The sequence below is a fragment of the Pterocles gutturalis genome, unplaced genomic scaffold (genome assembly GCF_000699245.1).
Source record: "Pterocles gutturalis isolate BGI_N339 unplaced genomic scaffold, ASM69924v1 scaffold30081, whole genome shotgun sequence".
Taxonomy (NCBI): domain Eukaryota; kingdom Metazoa; phylum Chordata; class Aves; order Pterocliformes; family Pteroclidae; genus Pterocles; species Pterocles gutturalis.
The window spans coordinates 12868-33499 of NW_010103939.1; the positions used below are offsets into that span (position 1 = coordinate 12868).

The 20632-nt window shown below is 36.4% G+C and overlaps 1 protein-coding gene across 1 annotated transcript in view; it reads left to right on the top strand.

Annotated features, from left to right (window-relative positions):
- Window positions 1–217: 217 nt before the first annotated feature.
- Window positions 218–20632, top strand: part of LOC104471532 (E3 ubiquitin-protein ligase NEDD4-like) — a 46302-nt gene continuing 25887 nt past the window's right edge. The window contains 4 exon segments of the mRNA XM_010086905.1: window positions 218–282; window positions 1872–1950; window positions 3083–3121; window positions 3552–3605. The gene's annotated coding sequence lies outside the window, so the exon portion shown is untranslated.

Consider the following 20632-nt stretch of genomic DNA (forward strand, 5'->3'; position numbering starts at 1 on the left):
ATGATGGTGGTAAGACTTTAGAAGGGGTAAGGGTAGAATAAATTTTCTACTGAGCTGTTTCTGTCAGACAAAGTAACTGCATTACCTAATTTATAGTTTTCAGTGTGAATTCAAAATTCTGTCAATAGTTGCTTTTAGCTTTATAAATTAAAAATAGATCTGAAAAATAAACCTGAATGCATCTTGGATATGTTATTTTGTATTTTAGGAGAACACCCGAATTGTCAGGGTGAAGGTTATAGCTGGAATTGGCCTGGCCAAGAAGGATATCTTAGGAGCCAGGTAAGAATATGTGTTGTTAATGTATTAGAGGACAGCTGCTTCTTTATTTTCTTTCCACAGCTGTTTAGATCTTAGAAAAGCCCACTGTGCCTCTTTCAAAAAACAATCATAACTGTTTTAGCTGCTAACCTTGTAAAGTGATCAGAGACTATATGAACACTAAGATACCTGTTTTCTTGCCCAGAAGTCACTTGGACAGATCTTTTGCATTGGCAAGACAAGGTGTGGGAAGGTTTAATTCTCTGCATGGTAAAATAGTTTTGCCCTGGAGGATAGATACATGTATATATTTTACTTCAGGTAGACTGCAAGTAAAATAACAATAGCTCAGTTATAGTCAAAATTGTTTCATGTGTGTTTTAAAGACTTGGAATGAACACAGCACTAAACACTGGTAGCAACAAGGCTATTTCAACTCAAATTATATGCAGAGGAACAGCATCCACAAATTCTATAGATGTGGTAAACCCACACCAGTGGCTGCAGGCTCTGGGTATGTACAAATTTAAACGTTAACAACACTCTGCATAAGAGAAGGAACAATCAAAGTGGCTTAACATTTACTACAGGAAAGCTCAGACTTTGTAATTGAAATGCTTTATAGGATCTTGTAGAATTGGCAAGAGGCAGCATGCAGCTTGCACTGAAGCTACTTTTTCTTCTGGCCTGTGTACAGACGGTCTAGAAGAGTACTGATGGGTTTAGTACTAGTTCTGCTGTCAGCTGCTTTGGCATATGTGCAGGAAAACTAGCAAGATTGTTATGTGTGATATCAGTTTAGCATTAGAAAAATTTCTCTTATGATATTCATATTTTCCCTAAAGCCAGACATTCTCTTCAATTTTTTTTTTCACATTCAATTTTTTTTACTTTAAACAAAAATAGGTCAGCTTTTCTCATCACAACTTAAATATGTGAAAACCATATGCTCCTCTGCTGTATGGCAGTCTTGGTCACATTTTGTTACTAGTCTGTTTGAGCAATTGAATAACTTGACTCTCTTCACGAAAAGCAGATATTCATAGAATCTGTTGTTTATTGTACCAGGGGAAGGAAAAAAAAAAATCAGAGTCAGTAGACTATTTTAAGTGACCACAGTAGGACACCTTCATTAACAGCAAAATTCAGGTTAAACTCAAACTCTGTGAAACTGATAGACCATATTGCATGTTCAAGGAAGTACCTCACATTCCAAGTGTTTTAAATTGTTAGAAACAAGAGATTTGATACTTCAAGCTTCTTCAGTCACAACTGATGTTGTCTTGTTGAAATGCATGAGGATTTATTAAATCTGCTCTCAAGAAATAAGAGCTGTGAAAGAGGAGGGAGAATTAAACTGTAGTGATATACAGAATATAAAATGGCATAGCTGGTATGATCATAATCAGTAACAATGTTTAGATTAGTTTTATCTCTAAAACTATCTAGAAAATGATTGTAAGTACAAATGTGTATAGTGTTCATGAAGTAATTGTAACTCCTAGTTTCATAGCTTCTATTAATTTAAGCCATTTAAAACTCAACTGCTAATAATGCTGACAATAAAGGATATATAGCAGTGTGCTTATCTTTTTCTTTCCCCCTCTCAGTGACCCATATGTGAAAGTGACAGTGTATGATCCAGTGAATGGAGTCCTTACCAGTGTTCAGACAAAAACTATTAAAAAGGTTAGCTGGCTTATCTTTGTGGGTGTGGTGGTTTTGTGTTTTTTTTTTTTTTTTTTTTTTTTAATCAGACTCTAGAGGAAAAGTTAATATTACAGGAAATGTGAGAATTAATGTGTTACTTGAGTGAACGGACATGGAGAAAGGAATGTTCCATTACCTACTCTGTTTTTCTGTTCATGGCATTATTTTAGTGTTTTCCTTTCAATAATTTTAGTGGAGGGTAGAGAAACGCTAAGGGATATAAGGTGAGTACTGGTTCAGAACTATATAATTCATGGAAGTACTGGATTGTTCTGATTTTCTGAGATCTTGGTATAAGAATCTCTCTTGCTCTACAACTTCCATCTTTATGTTTGAAACACAAACACAATTTGTTGTGTTTCAACATCCAATCGCACAGTTCACCTGAATCATGATACTACTCGTTTCTCTGGAATACCTGCAGGAAAAAGTGTTAGTACTGGTAACTTATGTTAGATCAACTAAAAATGAGAAATTGTATACATGAGAGGGAGGGTACTCTTCCAAATCTTTGTTCTCAGATAGTGGCTGTGATTTATGTTATGAGATCATTCATGCATTTTCCCTTCACATTGATAATCGTTGGTTTAGCTATGGTAAGAGTTCAAAGTATCTCTGGTATTTTTAAAAATAGCCACGATTGAAAGATGAGTTTAGTTGAGCAGGTTATATTGTGTTTGGCCCATCTGTGCCTGGTCTGTCTAGATTATGTTGTTGAGAGATTTGCTAAGAGTTCATAATTTCAGGGTTAACATATGTTTGCATGTAGGCAATGTGGATAGTGGACTGAGGAGAAGGCAATGATTACTACTGAAAACCTACCATAAATGAACTAATTTGGACTCTCTAATGGGCTCTTTTCTGCATCCATGGCCGTAGCCGAGATCTGAGAATTCTTGCATCGGTTGTCTCCATGCTGCACTGTATTAAACAGTATAAGACTCGTATGACTTTTACCTGCAATAGCAAGGTTAAAGCTTATGTACTTTCTTCTTAAGTGGATTGTTACGTACAATAAAGCAGATGTAAAACATCAAAAAAGACACCAATTTAGAATTGTCACTATAACCCATCCTGTCTTCCTTTTTTTTTTCCTCCCCGTCATACATAGTCATTAAACCCGAAGTGGAACGAAGAACTCTTATTCAGAGTAAGTGCTTTTTACAGCCTTATTGCCTATGGTGGATATTAACACATTAGGAAAAGTGTTTTCTGTCTGCTTCAGCTTAAAATCAGAAATATGGTTGTATTTAATGTTGAAGAAGTCTCACAAACTACTTTCCTTAGAAATCCATTTGTTAACATTTTTATTTGTGCCAGAGTTAACTTTTCAGTCTTGATGTCTCTTCTTTATTTCATGAATGTTTAAAAACCTGAATTTAAAAACAGTTTGGGATAACACCAGTCTTGACTTGTTAGTGCTGATGGAAGTGTGTTGCATAGTGCAGTGGCAGCAAGGTGTAGATTTGCTGTTTAATTTAGGTCTTATGTATTTCTTTCCTCCTGCATAGAGATTTTGCTGAAGAGAAATGCTGGAATTCAGCATCTATTTTAGCTAGTAATGTATTTCTTTTTCCTAGGTTAATCCTCAGAAGCACAGACTCCTTTTTGAAGTATTTGATGAAAACCGTTTGGTAGGTCCTTTTGTGTTAATATTGCAATGTATTCGAGACTTGAATACAAGTAAGTTCATCTGCATTTAACATGGATAAAAAACCCCACACCAAACTACCTGAACTTCTATAATGAAACCTAAAGCTAAAGGCAGACCTGATTCATTTACTTAATCTGACATCAGCACACTTGGTGATGGTCTGAAGCAGTTATTATTATTCTTCTAATGTGCTTTAACTCAAAAAGCACTCTTTTATAGTGCTTTTCAAATTATATGGCCAAGTTTTTCAGGGATATTTGAAAGCTCCACATTGAATGTTTGTTTTTCTCCACAAACAAAGTAGTATTGACAATGTAGGTATCTCTGTACACTGTGTGAGAAGCTTCTTTAATGTACGAGGAGTAGCATAAAAGGAAGCATGTGTGCATTCTGCTTGGAAATCTTAGCAAGTGAACAGTGGATTGTGATCTTGTAGATAGGTCTCAGTCTCTGATCGGCAGGTCATATGTAACACAGGGATAGCTTGTGCATTTCAGTGAAATGAAAACTCCTCTGACCATGCTCTCATTTTACGTGTGAAGGCGTCTACTTACCTATCTTTCTGTCTGTACGATTTATTGTCAATGAGGAAGGCTGGTAGAGTCTGATAATGATGTTTGCCTCCTAGGGCCACTTCACAGACGTTCCTTCTCACTGGAATATATACCTTTCCTTCTGCAATAATTTGAAACTAGTAGGAGGGATTGACTGCTCTTTAGTTTGTACTCTAAACGCAGTTTCATTTTTATAGCTGCTATAAAGGGTCTCCTTGTGCTTGAATATTGTGTGGACGATGAAAAAGTTTTTTCCTAGTGTTTTCTGCGTATCTTCGGTAATCCATTGTATCTTTTATGGAGATGCTGCTCTGATAAAGTTGGGAAGAGTGAAAATCTATGTAAATATAAGTACAAACTGTCTAGAATAATTGGATTTAGGAAAGAAGAGTCTTGTTTCTCGGTTACAGGTATCACACAGTCCCCAAACCATTTACCTCTTGACTAGTGGTATTAGCTGTCCCAAGTTTTTAAAATATAGTGTCTCTTTTATTTTTTTAAAAGCAACTTTAAAGGAAGTCGCCAGCATTTGTGGCTTATGTGGCAGGTTAAGTATGATTTTTCAGGATGCTCAGATGTTCAGCTCAACATGACATGGGCTACAGTGTATTCATGAGGTCAAAGTACTTTGTCCGTTAGTCATTGGAACGTTACTGCCACCCCCTGGAAGCCAGGAGGTATGATTAGAAAGTCAGATTCCGGATTTTTCTGGGAGAAGGTTTCTGGGAGAAGGCCAATGCTTGCTTTGTGGTTTCCACCAAGAGAATTCCTCAGCATTCTTTCTGTAATCTGGAGTAGATAAGTTGTTTGACCTGTTTGCTTATGGGAGGGGAACCAATAAAACATTCTGTTAGTATCAGCTTGGAAATGGTGTTGTGTTTCCTATGTGTGATTATATTTAGAGATGAAAGTATCATTACCTCATCAGTCACTGTATAGTTTTACAATAACCCCAATATTTTTCATCTTTTCCACCTCCTCATTCAGTAAATGGAAAAGGCCGTCTCCCTATTTCTTTTTAGCTTGCTCACAGAAACATTAAGTTTCTGTCCCAGATGTCTTGAACTGTTTAAAATAAGTCAAATTGTTGCCTTAGCTGTGATTGTTGTTTAGCATTGACAAGCTCCCCCACTTCTATTATTTCATCTTCACATATCAGAAATTGTAGGTGCCTTGCACTCTTTCACTAAGGCATGCAGCTATGAGCAGAAGGTGTTTCTTCTTCCATTGTTTCAGTTGGCTTCAGTGTTAATCAGCCTTTTTTTTCTTATACCTATTGGATGACTGTTTAAACCCTAGATGTGAGCAAGCTGATAAAACTGAAATTCTCTTACATTTGTGAGACCGTCCTCCCAACGGATAATTTCCTCTTTATAAAAATTTGTCCTGAGTGCTTTTATTACCTGTAAATTTTGGGGATAAATTGAAGCCTGAAATCTCTGCTCTTTGTTTTAAATAAATGTTGTTTTCTTGAAAACCAGGCTCAAAACTTTTCTTCAGTGTTAGGTGTAAATTCCAAGTCCTGCTGCACTGGTTGTATCACCAACAATTGGAGTTTTAACATCTTTCTGTAATAGCTTTAAAACTTTTCAAAGATTGCCTGTTTTGGTTTTGGTAAGGGAACACTAAATCTAGTTTGTTCTGTTGACTTTTCACAAACCATTGGTAGAATAAAGGGCTTGAGCAGTTTGTGGAGAAAACTTTAAAAAATCTCTCAAGAAGGACAATGAAATCACTTATGAGATGAGGAGTGAAGGAACTAGATGACTTTTTGCTCTCTCTTCCTGTCCTAGAATAACTTGTCCCAATTACATATATTTCAAATGAAGTGCCAAAATCTGTTATTGATACTGAAGAAGTCAAAAATGTTAAGATTTGAATGCAGCTGGTGGTACTCTTAAAAAATTATTATTTATTTTTATGACAACTCTTAATTCAGCAAGAGAGAATTTTGCATTTTAAAAGCCATTTTATGTTGACTCAGGAAGCTGTATCTGGCTGGCTATACCTATGTGGTTATAGCTAAGGAGGAGTGACACATAGAGAAATTTCACATAGATCTTAAGCCTACCAAAGTATCTCATCTTACCGCTTTCTTAGAGGTTCCTTTAGTAAAACTGGAAGAACATTTCGGATCAGCCATTTGGGAAGAAAGTGGTGCTTTCTTTTACTAAAAGCAGTATCTCTAATAAACTGGTTGCAGTTTGTTTGGGTGCCACGCTAACATGTTGCAAACTGTGCTGCTAATAAATTTGTGGTTGGGGGGAAAAGGAACTTTAATTTTTTTACTCTTCACTTGTATCTCTTAGGGTGGTGGTGGGGGTAGGTTTTGGTGTTTGGTTTGTTGCTTTTTTTTTTTTTTTTAAATATATTGCTTTAAGTTCAAATTTAACTTTTTGAAACTGTGACCAAAATAATCTTTTATGCTATTTTCCTTTCCTCTTCTCCCCCCATCTCAGTCCCCTTCCAACATATAACATTAGAAGAAGTCCAGTTGGTAAAGCATAATGAAATAAATGAACTATTGTATTTGTTGGCTTTTTATGAATAAGCTAGTATTCATTTATTGCTGCATTCTAATCATGGAATTCAGGTAATGGAGGTTAAGTAAGCCCTGGAGTATAATTAGAAAACAAATTTGTTTCTTGCAAACAGGGTACTGTGAATTTGGTTCTTGGCTCCTTTTTGGGAAGGAGGTATAAATGTTAATTTTACAGCCTTCTAGCTTAAAATACAGTAAAGGTTAAATAAATATGGAGCAGAAAAAAAATCTAGTAGTATGACCTATAAAAGTATAAATGGCCCAGTGTTCTCTTCTGTTTGCACTTTTTCAGCAGCACCAAGTAATTTCATGTTAGTGTGGTAGCATTTAGTACTGCATCATATATGGCTTCTGTATTCAAAAGTACATTCAAAGCCAGTTTTGGGGTTTTTAAAAACAAAACAAAAACCCCCAAACACCCCACTGAACAGCAAGATTCAAATTGTCTTTTTTCAAAAGTCCCACTAGGTGCCAGCAAAGGACCTTTTCAGATTATATGAGCTGGTGAAACATTTTGTAGGAATTCTCAGTCCCATTATTCTTCCAAGAAGTTAATATGCTGTCAGCTCTTACATGCTGATAATTTTATTTTAAAAATAATTTAAAAATAATAATTAGCTATGAAAGTATTAGTTTATATATAATTTATATAGAATAGCTTTCTTCTGTAATTCTGACAGTAATATTTAGCTCAGTGTTCTAAAGTTTAAAGTTCTAAAGCTGGTCATCTTATTTGCATGCCATACTGAGCTCTAATAAATGTCCGTTTATTGTGGGCTTCTAGCAAATAAGATGAGATAGTTCAGTTTGTAAGAATAGTTTGTTTCTTTCTACCTTTAACAGCTGTAATTTTGAAAGGTTAAAATATAAAATAAAAAGTTAACATGGTAGGCTGAAAATAAATGCTAAATTAGTAATTAGAATAACTTCTTGTGGTTCTAATTCACATGCACCTTACTGAAAATTGTTAATTAATTGGCAGGAGAGGTTTCTACTATGTGCAAATCTTTAGAAAGTGCGATTGCTTAACAGCACGTAGATTGCAAGAAAATGCCAGATTTCTTTAAAGTTTTATTTGAATAGTACAGAAAGACTTTTTTTTTGAGGGGGAGGAGGTTTATTTCACTGGTTTATGCATAATTCAGACCTCAGCAGTTTGCTAGCATGGTTACTATTTGGAAATTCAATCCTAGACTTGATATTCAATTATATGGGACTTCATTCCTACCAACTTCCTGTAATTCTAAACCTATGGGTAAAAATATTAGTAGTCATACGCTGCTGAGGAAAGTACGGACACATTGACTCAGCTAGTGCAGCTGCAGCAGGAGTTGCCGTTTTAAACTTGGAAGTACTGGAAATTCATTATTGTATTCATTTGTGCAAATTACAGAAGGTGTAATTGAAACAAGGTCAGTAGTGTTTGTCAGTGTGTTGCAGCTGAGGTGGTTGGAATGTTTGTGCTTTGTAAATGAATGCTTTCTGACTGCAAGCAATCAAAAGACCGTCCAGAAACTGCAGTTCAACGAATGGCTGACTTATTTCAAGAGGTACAGGATTTTTATTTTAAACACTAGTATTTTGTAGAAATTAGGACAAAGACTGCAACTTTTATGGGCTTTTACTGGTGTGATGTCCTAGCTCTACGTTCTGTGCAGCTGCCTGTAGCCTTTCTGCTGAAGGATCTTTGTGGTTTTCATTTGCTAACATGCGTGGAAATGAGAACAAATGGCACGACGGTTAAGATTGCATTTTGCTACCCAAAGAAGCAACACAGATCCATTATCGGAAACCTCTGAAGATGTTTTGGATAGTAACAATTGTATGTACTTCAAAAAATCGCAGAATTCTGCACCTAATGTTACACAAATGAAACTGACTCCTAGACAAGTTGCTTATGCACCTGTAGTGCAACAAGTAATTAATCAAGAGGAAAATGCAACTATTTCTTCATTGCAAATAAAAAAGAGCACCTCACTGCACATTTCTCTACAGTCTAGAAAGTGTGGTGGATGTTTTCGGTCTGGTGATGCTGTAGCTGCTAATGAAGACACTTCATTCATTGGTATTGGTAATGAAGGAAATGGTGGTGCTACCGTTGTGGTTGATCATCGATCTAATGATAGTCTTCTGAGCGATACTGCTCTGTGCAATGGCAGTCTTAGCAGTATCGCAGCCAGTGACAGCGGATCATTCAGCAGTGCTGGGAGTGACTACGGATCATGTGCAAGTACCACAAGTGATGGAGGTTCGTATAGTAACAGTGTCATCAGCGACAGTGGTAGTGGCACTCTTTCTACAAGTGATGGTACTTTCTGTAGTAGTGTTGTACACGGTGATTCTTTATATAGAAGCACTGCCAACAACTGTAATCCCTACAGGAACAACTCATCTCAGGAAACTCTGTGTAGAAGTAATACTACTTTTGACCAAGATGCTTTGTCAGTGAGGAAGAAAACTAAAATTCCATTGCGACGTTGTTCATCACTGGTTATTTTCCCTAGGAGTCCTTCCAGTACTCCTCCAGCTTCTCCGGTAAGCTCAGGTCAACTACCACATAGAGGTGCCTATCAAACGTCCCATAAACTAATTATTTCTTCTAGTGAGCTGGCACAAAAAGAAGATCCAGCTATTTCCAAGGGATTCCTTTCAACAGCAGTCAATGGACTTCGACTGTCTAAAACAGTTTGCTCTTCTGGGGAGGTTAGAGACATTCGACCGCTTTACTCAAATACATCATTACAGGACAAAAGTCAAATTTTGGATAGTTCTGAGCAGGCAACTTGTGAAGAAGTATCTGGTGGCTTCTCATGTATTTCAGTTCGTCTCACTCAAAGAGCATTTGCATCGAGCAGTGAAATGGTTAATGGTTGTTGCAGTCCAGAGTTAAATCTGAACTCGAGTGCAAAACACCCTCATTTAAAACTGGCACGTAGCACATCTGCATGTTTACCCTCAAAAATAGATTCCGAATATCAGACTAATATAAATGAACTAGAAAGACCTAATGCACAGATCAGCAAAACCCACAATGTTTTGCAAAGAAGTGTTTCGTTGGAAGGATCATGTCAAAAAATTTCTTGCTGTTTATCCAGCCTTAAATACAAGTGTCATAGTGGAAAGACGTCTCAGTTGCACATACAGTTCAAACCTGGGAATGAAGGAAAAACAACTGGTGTTAAGAAAAGATATGGAACTTCTAAAAGGGAAATGTCTAACACTTCTTTGTGGAGGCCCCATAAGGTGAGTGTTCTGGTTTACAGAAAAATTCAACAGTATTTTTACAGCTGAGATTTAATTGGAAAATAATAAAATTTACACTCAAGACTTAAATGCTGTGATTTCAGAATTTCCTAATGATGTCAAACTGTCACCATTAGGAAGTTAGTTTTTATATTTTCTGTAACATTTGGTTTTTAGATTTGTTTCTTAGAATATGGTACATATAGTAGCATAGATGAATAGGTTTTACAGTGAAATACCTGTATTTAATATATTGTAAACAATGATTTCCTGTTTACATGAAGTCAGAGGGATTTTCTTGTCTAGTTATCTAGACCTGGGAATTATTTAAACTTCAGATAAAGTTTATTTAGTTTTAAATACATAACTTCTCAATAAATTAATAGTAATTACTAAAATGGTTTGCATATAAAATGGGTAAAAATGAGTGGATTACTGTAGAGACTTTTAGGTTTATTTCATACAGGCTTTATTTTACAGAACAGTTTGCTGTATGTAGAATTAAAGATAAGTAATATTTGAGCAGAGAAACTGTAAATACCATTTGTTTCTGTATACACCCTGAACCACAGGAATTTTCAGTTTCCTCTCCTTTTTTCTTTTTTCTTTCTTTTTTTTTTTTTTTTTTTACTTCCAACCACTACTTCAGCCTGAGCAGTACACTGTAACTTAATACCTCTCCCAACAACATTGCTGTTCAAATTATAGTACTTGAGTCTAGAAGGCTTGTATTAAATATATTTTTTTTGGTAATGAAACTTGGGTCCAACGAAACTGCAGAAATGTGTTTGCTCTTATTAACTCTTAAGGCAGTTTAAATTGCTAGCAAGGCATGAGCCACTTAAAATGTGGATTTTAAGATTTGTTTAAATAACACCATGAAGACTTGAATGATCTGAATATTATCTGTTAGTTTTAATGGTGAATGCTGATACAAGTGCAAGAACTAATGTTTACCAAAATTGTTTTAAGATCTCATTCTCTATGAATTGACACCACTGTCATTTAACTAACATGCTTGTTTAGATCTTCGGCATAAAGCCTTTTGCTTATACTTGTGACAGTCTCTTTCTGAACTAGTAATATAATTACCTTGGAGGTATTAGCCTGTAATTTTCAGGCTGCTGTTGCCCTTAGAGTAGTTCCTGAAGATTCTACACATTTTGATTTCTTTGGACTTTGGTATTGCTTTTTTGTTCAAAAAAGTTTGAAGAAAAATGAATTTCCTTCTTTTGTAAAACTGTGATTTATATTTAAGCTTCATTATAAAACTCAGTGGATCACAGGTAATCATTATGCATATTGTTTGGTGATTCCTCATCCCAAAATCAAACTGTAAAGATGATGGTAAATTCCATAATAACCACAAAGAGATGATGACATAGTTTAAGTAGTCTGGATCTAGTTATTTTTTAAAAGTATATTGTGAAAAGGAAAACATGTTGAGTCATGCACTTCCAAGTCCATTTCTCATCACCTTGCACTGCTAGCCCCTGTGTTTAATGGCAGTTGATAGGTAAGATATTTTATATTTTAATAGTGAGTGAATTTTAATAAATTCAATTTAGATAGAATCCAGGTTCAGGATTACATTTTTAGGAAAAACTCATGGACAGAGGACTGACAAGTTTGTTTCAGTTCCCAGGAGCGGTGTTTACAGTGGATTGACATAAAATCTAAGGAGACTTAACTTTTTAAAGCACTTGATAGCATGCTTCTGTGGTAGCCGAGCATTTTTACTGTGTTAATGTGCCAGCATGTGTTAAGCTTCTTGAATTTTTAAAATTTCATCTTTTGACTAGAAGACGAGAGACACAAGTTTAAAAATTAAAAAAATATAAAAAGTCTGAATCCCAAATTGTTATAGTTATCTTATACTTTTCATGTATTTGCAAATATTTAGATTTGTACTGTGTCTATACATACAAATTAAAATTATCTCTCATGTCAGAAAACTGAACACTAAAGTTTTTATAGCAGTATAGTGGTTTCAGATTCCTTTATGCAATAATAGGCACAGGAGCCTTCCAGTCCTGAAATGGCCCTTTCAGTCTTTACGTAAAATCAGTTTTTGTAGAATATCCTGTAAAACATGTTATCAAAAAATTTAAAAGCTTCCCTCCCCCCCCCCACTCCCAAACCACGGAAAAGCCCTAGCTGACTTTATAGCAGTTCAGCCGTTCACTGGAGTGAAATACTTCAATACTATTGTATTTGCTATTACAGTCTTTGTGACAAACATAATAGATTCTATGGCAATAATTTAATTATGTAGTCCAATTAATTATCATGGTGTATTGTGACTCATTTAAAAATAAACAACTCCCAAAATATTTCTCTTGACTCCAGTTAGTCTGGTCTAGTATATTGATATGCTGAGTCTGGGTTCAAATTTAACAAGTTGATACTGGAGTAGCCTTTAGTAATGTCAGCTATCTGTACAGAGCAGTCATGAAATCAAATCAGTGCTTTGGTCAGAGACTCCAGAGTCTGAGGCAGCGAAAGGTCTATGCATTCTTTTCTTATGTGCCTAGCTACTAGCCTTCAGCCACCTCATATCATATTTCCTACTTTCTATAATCAACAGCTTGTTAAAGGCTGACTTTAAAAAAAAAAAAAATCAAAACACCATTTCTGTGACAACTGGCCATGGATTATTTTTAATTAAGTTGAAAAATGTGGAATGGTGATGGCCCACATACCACTGCTGATCTTTACTGGAAACATATTGAATAGGTTCTGCAGTAGATAGTGGAATTTCATTTATGTGACGCAGGAGGAAGAGGTAGTCTATGGTTGCAGCACTGAAAGTTATCCTTGACTTTGTATTTCTCTGTTTAGTGTTTTTTCAGTGCATCTCTCTTGCTTAAGGTAGAAATAAATCTGCAGCTAAAGGTCTTTGACACCACAGGTGTGAATTGGGAAGGTAGGAGTGAGTAAGGGAACAGGTTACATGTCATCTTACATATGTAAGCTTTAAAGGGGTACAGAGGAAGGCAGAAGCAACCACTGCAGTTCAACTTCTTCTAGACCGTAAACAAACTTAAAAAACCCCGTGTTAATCTCTTCCACGAGTATAATATTATGCTGACATCCCTGTTGACATTAGCCATTCCTTCCCCATCAGTACCACTGCTGATTAGATAATGTGAATATCATAAATGTACTTGCAAATCTGTTTCAGCAACTGTATAGCTTTAAAATTAATTTCGTATACAATTAAGGGAATCATGCTGTCCTTTTGTTTACAAGTTATTTTACTTGAGTTTTGTCTCTAGAGGATTAAATACATATTTTGATGCAAAAAACTTCAGAGGTGGTGTAAAATACCCAAAACATTTTTTTACTGTCAGGTTTGTGTGAAGAAAACCTTTAATTGGAACTCTTGAGCTTTTTTCACCAGGTTCTGGAACTCTGCCTTTTGTATTTGTAAAGGAGATACTATTTGAATCTTTTAGTACTAAATTTGAATTTTAGACAAACACTAATTTGTGCAGGGGCTGTGTGCAGGGATGTCTCTCTTCACTAACTTATTTCCCAGCTGATCTGAACATGCTGAGGGGACCAGAACTTACGCCTGGAAGATCTTGATTCCCTTGAGAAATGCTGCACTGCAAGTTAGCACTGAATAGTCTGAGGTTGTCTTCTCTCTTGCATCCTCTTTAAGTGTAGAGGTTCTGTCTCAGCAAAACTCCTTCACAGAAGATAGTGATCCAACCAGGGAGAAGTGCCAAGAGAAGGGGAAGACAACTGTGGCTTATCTCCAGCCGCCTCCATCCTTCCATATTGAGCAAAGGGGCTGGATGGGTATCAGTGTCCCAGACCTGTGCAGGGAAGTAAGGTGGCAAAGGGGCAGGTGAAGCAAAAGATTATAGAGGTAACACAAGGCAAAGCACAAATTGCTATCTCTCTATGCTATTGTGCTACAGTAACCTCATCACCTAATAATTTCCATGTTGTTCAGTTGTTGCATATCTTGAAGGATCGTGTTACAGGACTGTCTGTTGCACATTGCCATGTCATGGTATCTCAGTTCAGTCAAAGAGAATTGGGGTTAAAAGGAAAGTGGTGTGTTTCTGAGGAGTCATGGTGACAACTACATTAGATTTAAATCACGTAATATTGTTTATGTTGTCTCTCAGACAATATTTAGAAGTTGAAGTATACATCAAAGCATTGAAGGGAAGACAGTGGAAACTATCTGTTAATCACAATAGTTAACTTAATTAGTTGTAAGTGATCTCCTGCTTTCATCCTTTATATAACAATGACCTGTAGTGCTTTGATAATTTCTACTGATTTCTTCTATTTTTCATCCTCCTTAAATCCAGTTTTGTTACAGCATCTTCTCTACCTTTCTTTGTGCCTTCAGCTTGTGATTATCAATCTTCTTTAGGGGAAAAAAGGTTACACACAAAGGGTGTGATAACCCTTACAGCCCAGACTAGCTGTGAACAGTTGCCAGGTGGAAGCATTAGCAAAGGAAGCAATCACAGAACCATAGAATATATTGTTATTATTTATTAGTCAATATTACTATTATTTTCATTATTATTTTTCATATATATTCATAATGTATTCATATTATGTTTTTGGTATCAGCTCCATCCCTAAAATTTTTCTTTGTCAATTTTAGCAAGTTGAATTTGGCAACGGTGAACCATAGGTAACTTTCAGAATATGATCACGGTATAGGGAGCAGTGTGCAGGCTGTAGCAGAACACTTGAATAACCCTGTATATCAAAGCTGTAACACTCTGTAGTCACCAGCAAACACTACACATACATATTAAGGAGGAGTTTTGTTTGATAGTGCTCTGCACAAATTATGATTAACCTCATTCTGTTTATAGTCTGGAGCTGAACTGAGTTTGGGTAGGCTTGTCATGCCAACAAAAGGGGAGACTGAAACTGCAAAACCATGCAGACCAGAACTCCTGAAACAGCTTATGTAAATATTGAATTATCCAGCCTTCAGGTTGATTCATGTCCTTTTAATCTACTATGAGAGAGTGGTAAACATTGATGGTGTGGCTTCTTTACTGTAGCTACAAGCTATAGTTATTCTCTCTCTTACATCTAAGTATACATTTGAAAATGTGTTAAACTTCTTCTGAAGGAAGAGATATTCTTCCCTTTACTGCTGACTAGCCAAATAACTTGCAGACTTTCAGATATGAGACCATGATCATTGCTATAATTATGTTTTTAATGGTACATCCTTTTTGCTTTTTGTAAGAAATTACATCAATACTTAGGGTTAAACAAAAACACTTCTTGGAAAATGTTACAGTGATGTAGAAATCATAGTCTTTGTAAGCATTATAGCATAAGACAGAATCCCTTAACAAAACTACCTGCAGGTATTCTCCCAAGAATTGTCAAGAAACTCAGCTCTAAAATTGTTGAAATACTAACTGTAATGAATAATCTTTTAATCAATTGGATTCCCTTACTGGAGGAAGATGATAAGTAGTATGCTGATATTTTTAAATTACAAAAAAGGGAACTACAGGCTACTGCAACAGGCTGGTCTGGAAGAAAGACTGCGTGGGATAGAATTAGTAGACATATGACATGTTTTGTGTTTACAAGGAGGGAGACTGAGTACTGCTTTCATAAAATGAAGTTTGGTCTTACAAATCAAACTAGGCAGTGACATGTGAAGATGGGTGAGCTGGTTAATGCAGGACACAGCTTTTCAAAGTATTTGACAAGATCTCTTGTCTAGCAGAAGTTCTGAAAAGTACTCTTAAGATGTAAGTGCAGAAAAAAGCTTCCTCATTGATGACAACTACTTAAAAGATAAGAAATAAAAGTGAGAAATACATTGTAACCTATGAAATTGCAGAAGATCTCATGGTAGTGAATGACTAGACAGCAGAATGGACAATTTGAAAATCAGGGTTGATAAATGCCAAGTACTGCACCCAGAGTAAAACCAGCTAATGATGCATGCATGATAACGGTCTCCCATACTGGTCAGGAAATAGTTTATGTCATGGTGAGTGGCTCGCTGAAAATGTCAGCTCAAATCTTGTTGACAGTTGAGAGGCAAATAGAAGGTTAGTATTTATTAGGAAAGGAATAAACTAACAAAAATTAAAAACACCATTACGGAGTTGTACAAATCCACGTATGTGCATGGCATGCATATTTCTGGTCATACTTTTCAGAAAGCCTGTGTATCAGAACTAGAAAAATACCAAGAGGGGTCCCAAGATTGGGTTAAGTTTTATGCAAAGAGACACTAAGTAGACCAAGAGCTTTTCAGCTTTGGGAGGAAAAAAAAAAAGTGGTATAAAGGGAGTTTTGTAAAACTCCCGTTCAGTCCAGGGAAGGTGAATTTAAACAGAGAATCCACTCTTTAAAGCCAAACACAATCTCTTCAGTGTTGCTGAGCTCACTGTTGCGAGATGTTGTGCCTGTCAAAAGTAGAAATGGATTTCAGGAAGAGATTAGATAAGTTGAAGAAAGGTCCATCAGAGGCTATTACATTCTCAATATATATTTTAACATCAGGATCAAAAAGTCTATGACCATTTATGCCCCAGTTTCTAATGAATGTATCAGAGGAAGTACTATTCTTAACCGCTGCTTTTATTATTTCCTTAAGTATCTGCTCTTGGCCATGGCTAGGGAAAGGATACAAGGCTATTCAGGCTGTTCGTCTGACTACGAGGCTCTTTGGTGCCTTCTGAGCCCCTGCAGCCACCTGTGATCAAATACGCTCTTTCAAGTTCTTCCCTCACCCTGGGCTGAGAGTGTTCTTCTGTGTTCCAACATGTTTTCTCGTCTTCCAGAAGTTGACGGACTTTGCAGCTTGAGCAAGCAAGCAAAACTGACTGGCCTTTCCGAGCGAGTCACTTGCTTACGACTGACTTTCACCCTTGTCTGAAGGGGACTGCCCTGCATTTCTGTTCAGTGACTCTGTTTCAAGTGAACTTTCTTCCTCACTCCCTGTGATGAGCAGAATATGCTGATTTGGGAGTGCAGCCAGCAAAATGTTTGTAGCTCATTTCAGTGCTAGTTTATGGATCTATAATCACTTCTGTTTCAAGAGCGTATGTAACTCTTTTTTCCTGTCATGTCAGCTTACGGTAAACTGAAAAGTCTACAGATAGATGCAGTTATTTTTTGAGACCTTGGGCTGCTTTCAGCTGTATCAAGAAGGCCTTGTTGAGTAACATGAAAGCACTAGGGCTTTTTGAAGAAAAAGGTTTCCAGAATTTATTTTGAACATGACTTATTTTTTTAATAGAGTTTTTACCTTAGCCAGTTGTAGTAATCATTGTTCCTAGTAAGTTCAGTTTGGGACAAATATTTAGCTTGTAAAGAATAAATCCAAAGTGGTTAACATCTGGCAAATTACAGGCCACTAAAACCTATGTATAATGTGACTTTAGTAAGAAATGTTGTTGAGCTTGTCTGATGTAAATTGTAATACTGCTTTTCTTGTAAAAGTAGTTGTGGGTGGATTGTGTTGTAGTTGCCTTGAGGCATTCAAGGTCAGTTCATGAAGACTGGTTTTGGACAGATAGAATTTATAACTTGAGCATAGCACAGCTTAAGACAAACCAGTAAGTTCTGCTGTAGCCAGGTCATCTGTGTCTCCATTTAGGACTGGCAGTATTAGGTTAGGGCTTGGAGCTCCTGTTGGGATCAGTGGTGGCTGAGGACTAAGGCGCAGTGCAGAAGAGCACGGAAAGCTGCAGCGTGGCTGGCTGTGTGCTGGTGCAAAGGCACTGGGAATTCTTGAGTTAGTGCTGATGTTGAATTTGGATCAATAGTAGTTGAGAACAGTAGGCTTAAGAATGCCTTTGGAAACTGCTGGACTAATTTTGGAGTAGGCTGAAGCGATTCAGCCTGCGTCCAGCCTGTGTTCACAGAAGTTTCTTAGCAGGGGTCAGTTACTCGTGCAGCCTGGGCTGACTGTTGAAGATTCCATTTAGAGCTGGAAAAGCAACTTCCTGGCTCAGCCTGATTTTGTGCATCTGTGGGGTACAGCACTGGACCTGATAAACCTCCCAGAAGTGGGACCATGATGCTCCAATTGCCTGTCTGCCTTTTGGAGGCAAATTGTCCTTTTTTTACATTCTGTTCCCTCTTGCTTTGAATAAGAATTTGACTGTGTGTTGAGTCCTTTGGCTGAATGTATTAATTAGCCAGTGTGGTTAACATCTGTCATATCTGGTTTATCTGTTTCTCATTTCAGGGAGCAAATTACACATGCAGTTTGATAGGGTTTTACATTTTTTTTAGTGTGTTAAGCTTTACAGTATTAATTGGTGAAGGTAAAAGTTGTTAAAAAAATTGTTAGTACAGGAGTTTGTTTTTCAAACTTTATTTGAAGTCTGAAGATGGTACATAAGCTTCCACAAATACATCCAAAACTTTGTTTTTATACTACTGTGAAGTTAACGGACTCCATGTCAGGAATGACTTCTTCAAATAGCACCTAATTAAATATCTGGTACTGTGTTCTGAATTTTTTTTTTAGTGTGGGCTGGTTTAACACAGGAGGCCAAATCTGGATTGGCTCTTGACTTTCCCTAAAACGTAATATTCTCGCTTTTTATATGGTAGTTTATTTAGCACATCTATCCATAAAACCAAAGGAACTCAAATTCCTGATGAATAAAATATATGCATTGCTAACTTTTGACTTGTTCTCTCTTTATGTTGTGCTTAAGTATGCTTTGGTTTTATTGGAGAACTTCTTGTCTTCCTGTGACCTACGTGAAAATGAGTTCTCATATACAAAAAAAAGCTACCTGAAGTTGCTTTGTTAATGAACTTGTAAGCACAAGTTCTCAGAGTTGCAAACATTGAGTGGAGTAATAAATGTATGTTGTTATAAAATTACTGTAGACTAAATATGAACTTTTAAGGAAGCTATCTATAGGATTCTGGTTCTATATAAAAAGTGTTAGCTATAAATGGAGAAACAGATGACAGTTTTGCTCTGGTCTTTTTAGAGAAGCAGTTCTCTGAAAATATCTTTGGAAGCAAGGGAGAACTAGTGAAAATAACTTCAGTGTCATTTTGAAATGCTGTCTGTTAAGCAGATGGTAAAACTGCTGAGGCATGTTACGCTGACACCTTGCTGTTGAAGCAACCAGCAAGGCGGAAGGTCCTGCAGAAACATACGTTCCATAATAACCATTGATGTAACACTATGTATTTTCTCTATTTTGAATCTTATATCTCCATATCATAGATAGCTGATCATATATGCCAACTAAAAAGAAATGCCTATTTCTCCTTCAAAAAAAAAATCTCACCATCTGCCTCTCCCCCTAAAAACACAGGAGACTTTAATGATTTTTGTGCAACAGAGTATTTGTCACTTTGCAAGCCAGAAAACATTACTTTTAGAATCCATGAATTTGGCAAGATCTTAACATGGTAATTGAATTTTGCTTTTTTTGAAGCTGTTATTTTCCCATGATGAATAGCATATGCTGGCAGTACTTTGTGTGAGAAAAAAAAAAAGCTCACTTTCCTCGATTTAGAGTGCAAGAGAACCAAATAATATACTCAGTGCAGCATGAAAAGAAAAATACTTGAAGTTGCTAGTGTAGCTCAGGAAAGTTTTTTTTCATTCTCCTCAAGCTTGTAACTGGTGTTGATGTTTGGATGTTTAAGCAAGAAGAATGTCGGTTTTATAAGGGATCTGTTGAGCTCTTGTTTTCTTAAGCAGCGATAGTCCGGATCACTGTTTGTTTTTTCAATTTGAATTGATACTTTATATTCCCTCCAATAAAAGCTGTGTGCTTTCTCGTTTTGCCATACAGCAGTAGATTTCTGTGCAAAGACCAACTTAGGCACAACTAGCTGTCTGTTTGGTCAGAAAAAGACTGGGAATGTAGTTAGATTTTAATTCATGCACTAACACCAATAAAAATTAGTCTCAAAAGCTGGTAGAGAAAATAGCTGTTATTCCAACACTCTGGTCTTATAACAAGAGCTGTTTCAAAAGGCACTGTGGTGAATCCAGTGATTAAGAAAGGCATTAAATTCACTTAACTGTCTTCAAACTGATAAATTGTGAGTGATGCTCTCAGTGCTGCTCTTAAGTGTGTGACTCAGATAAGCATGTCTGTTTAAAATCTACATCTATCCAGTTTCTGATGGGAATTGCAGAAAAAAAATCCAAAATCTTAACTGTTAAGGCTTATTAAGTATCTATTCGTGAAACATGAAAATGAATTTTGGACTCAGTTTCGTTTGGTGCTTTTCCTCTTTGAGCACTCACTTTGGCATTGCACTACAGTTCTTTAAATGTATTGTATACAGCAGCTGTCTGTCCTCGCATGTTTTTAATAACTTTCTATAGACTAAACCAATGAATCAGTAAAATAAAAGGTCTCTTTGTTAGTGTACTATATCATTAATTGAGGTTTATGCACTTATGGTTTGGCAAGTAGAAAGTTTGAGTTCTCTGGCTGCTAAGGAATTAGAAGTTGACAAGAACAACTGACCCACTTGTCCGTCTTGGAAAAAACCGGGATGCCTGCTCTCATGAAACAGAGATCCAAACAGTTTCAACTCCATTGACATTTAATTGTTAACGTGTGCGATGTCTGCTTCAAAGCTGCTTTGGCACTTCTTTGAAGGCAGTTAGTCAGCTTGTCACAGTGAGGCACATTGCTAAAGAGCATTCCT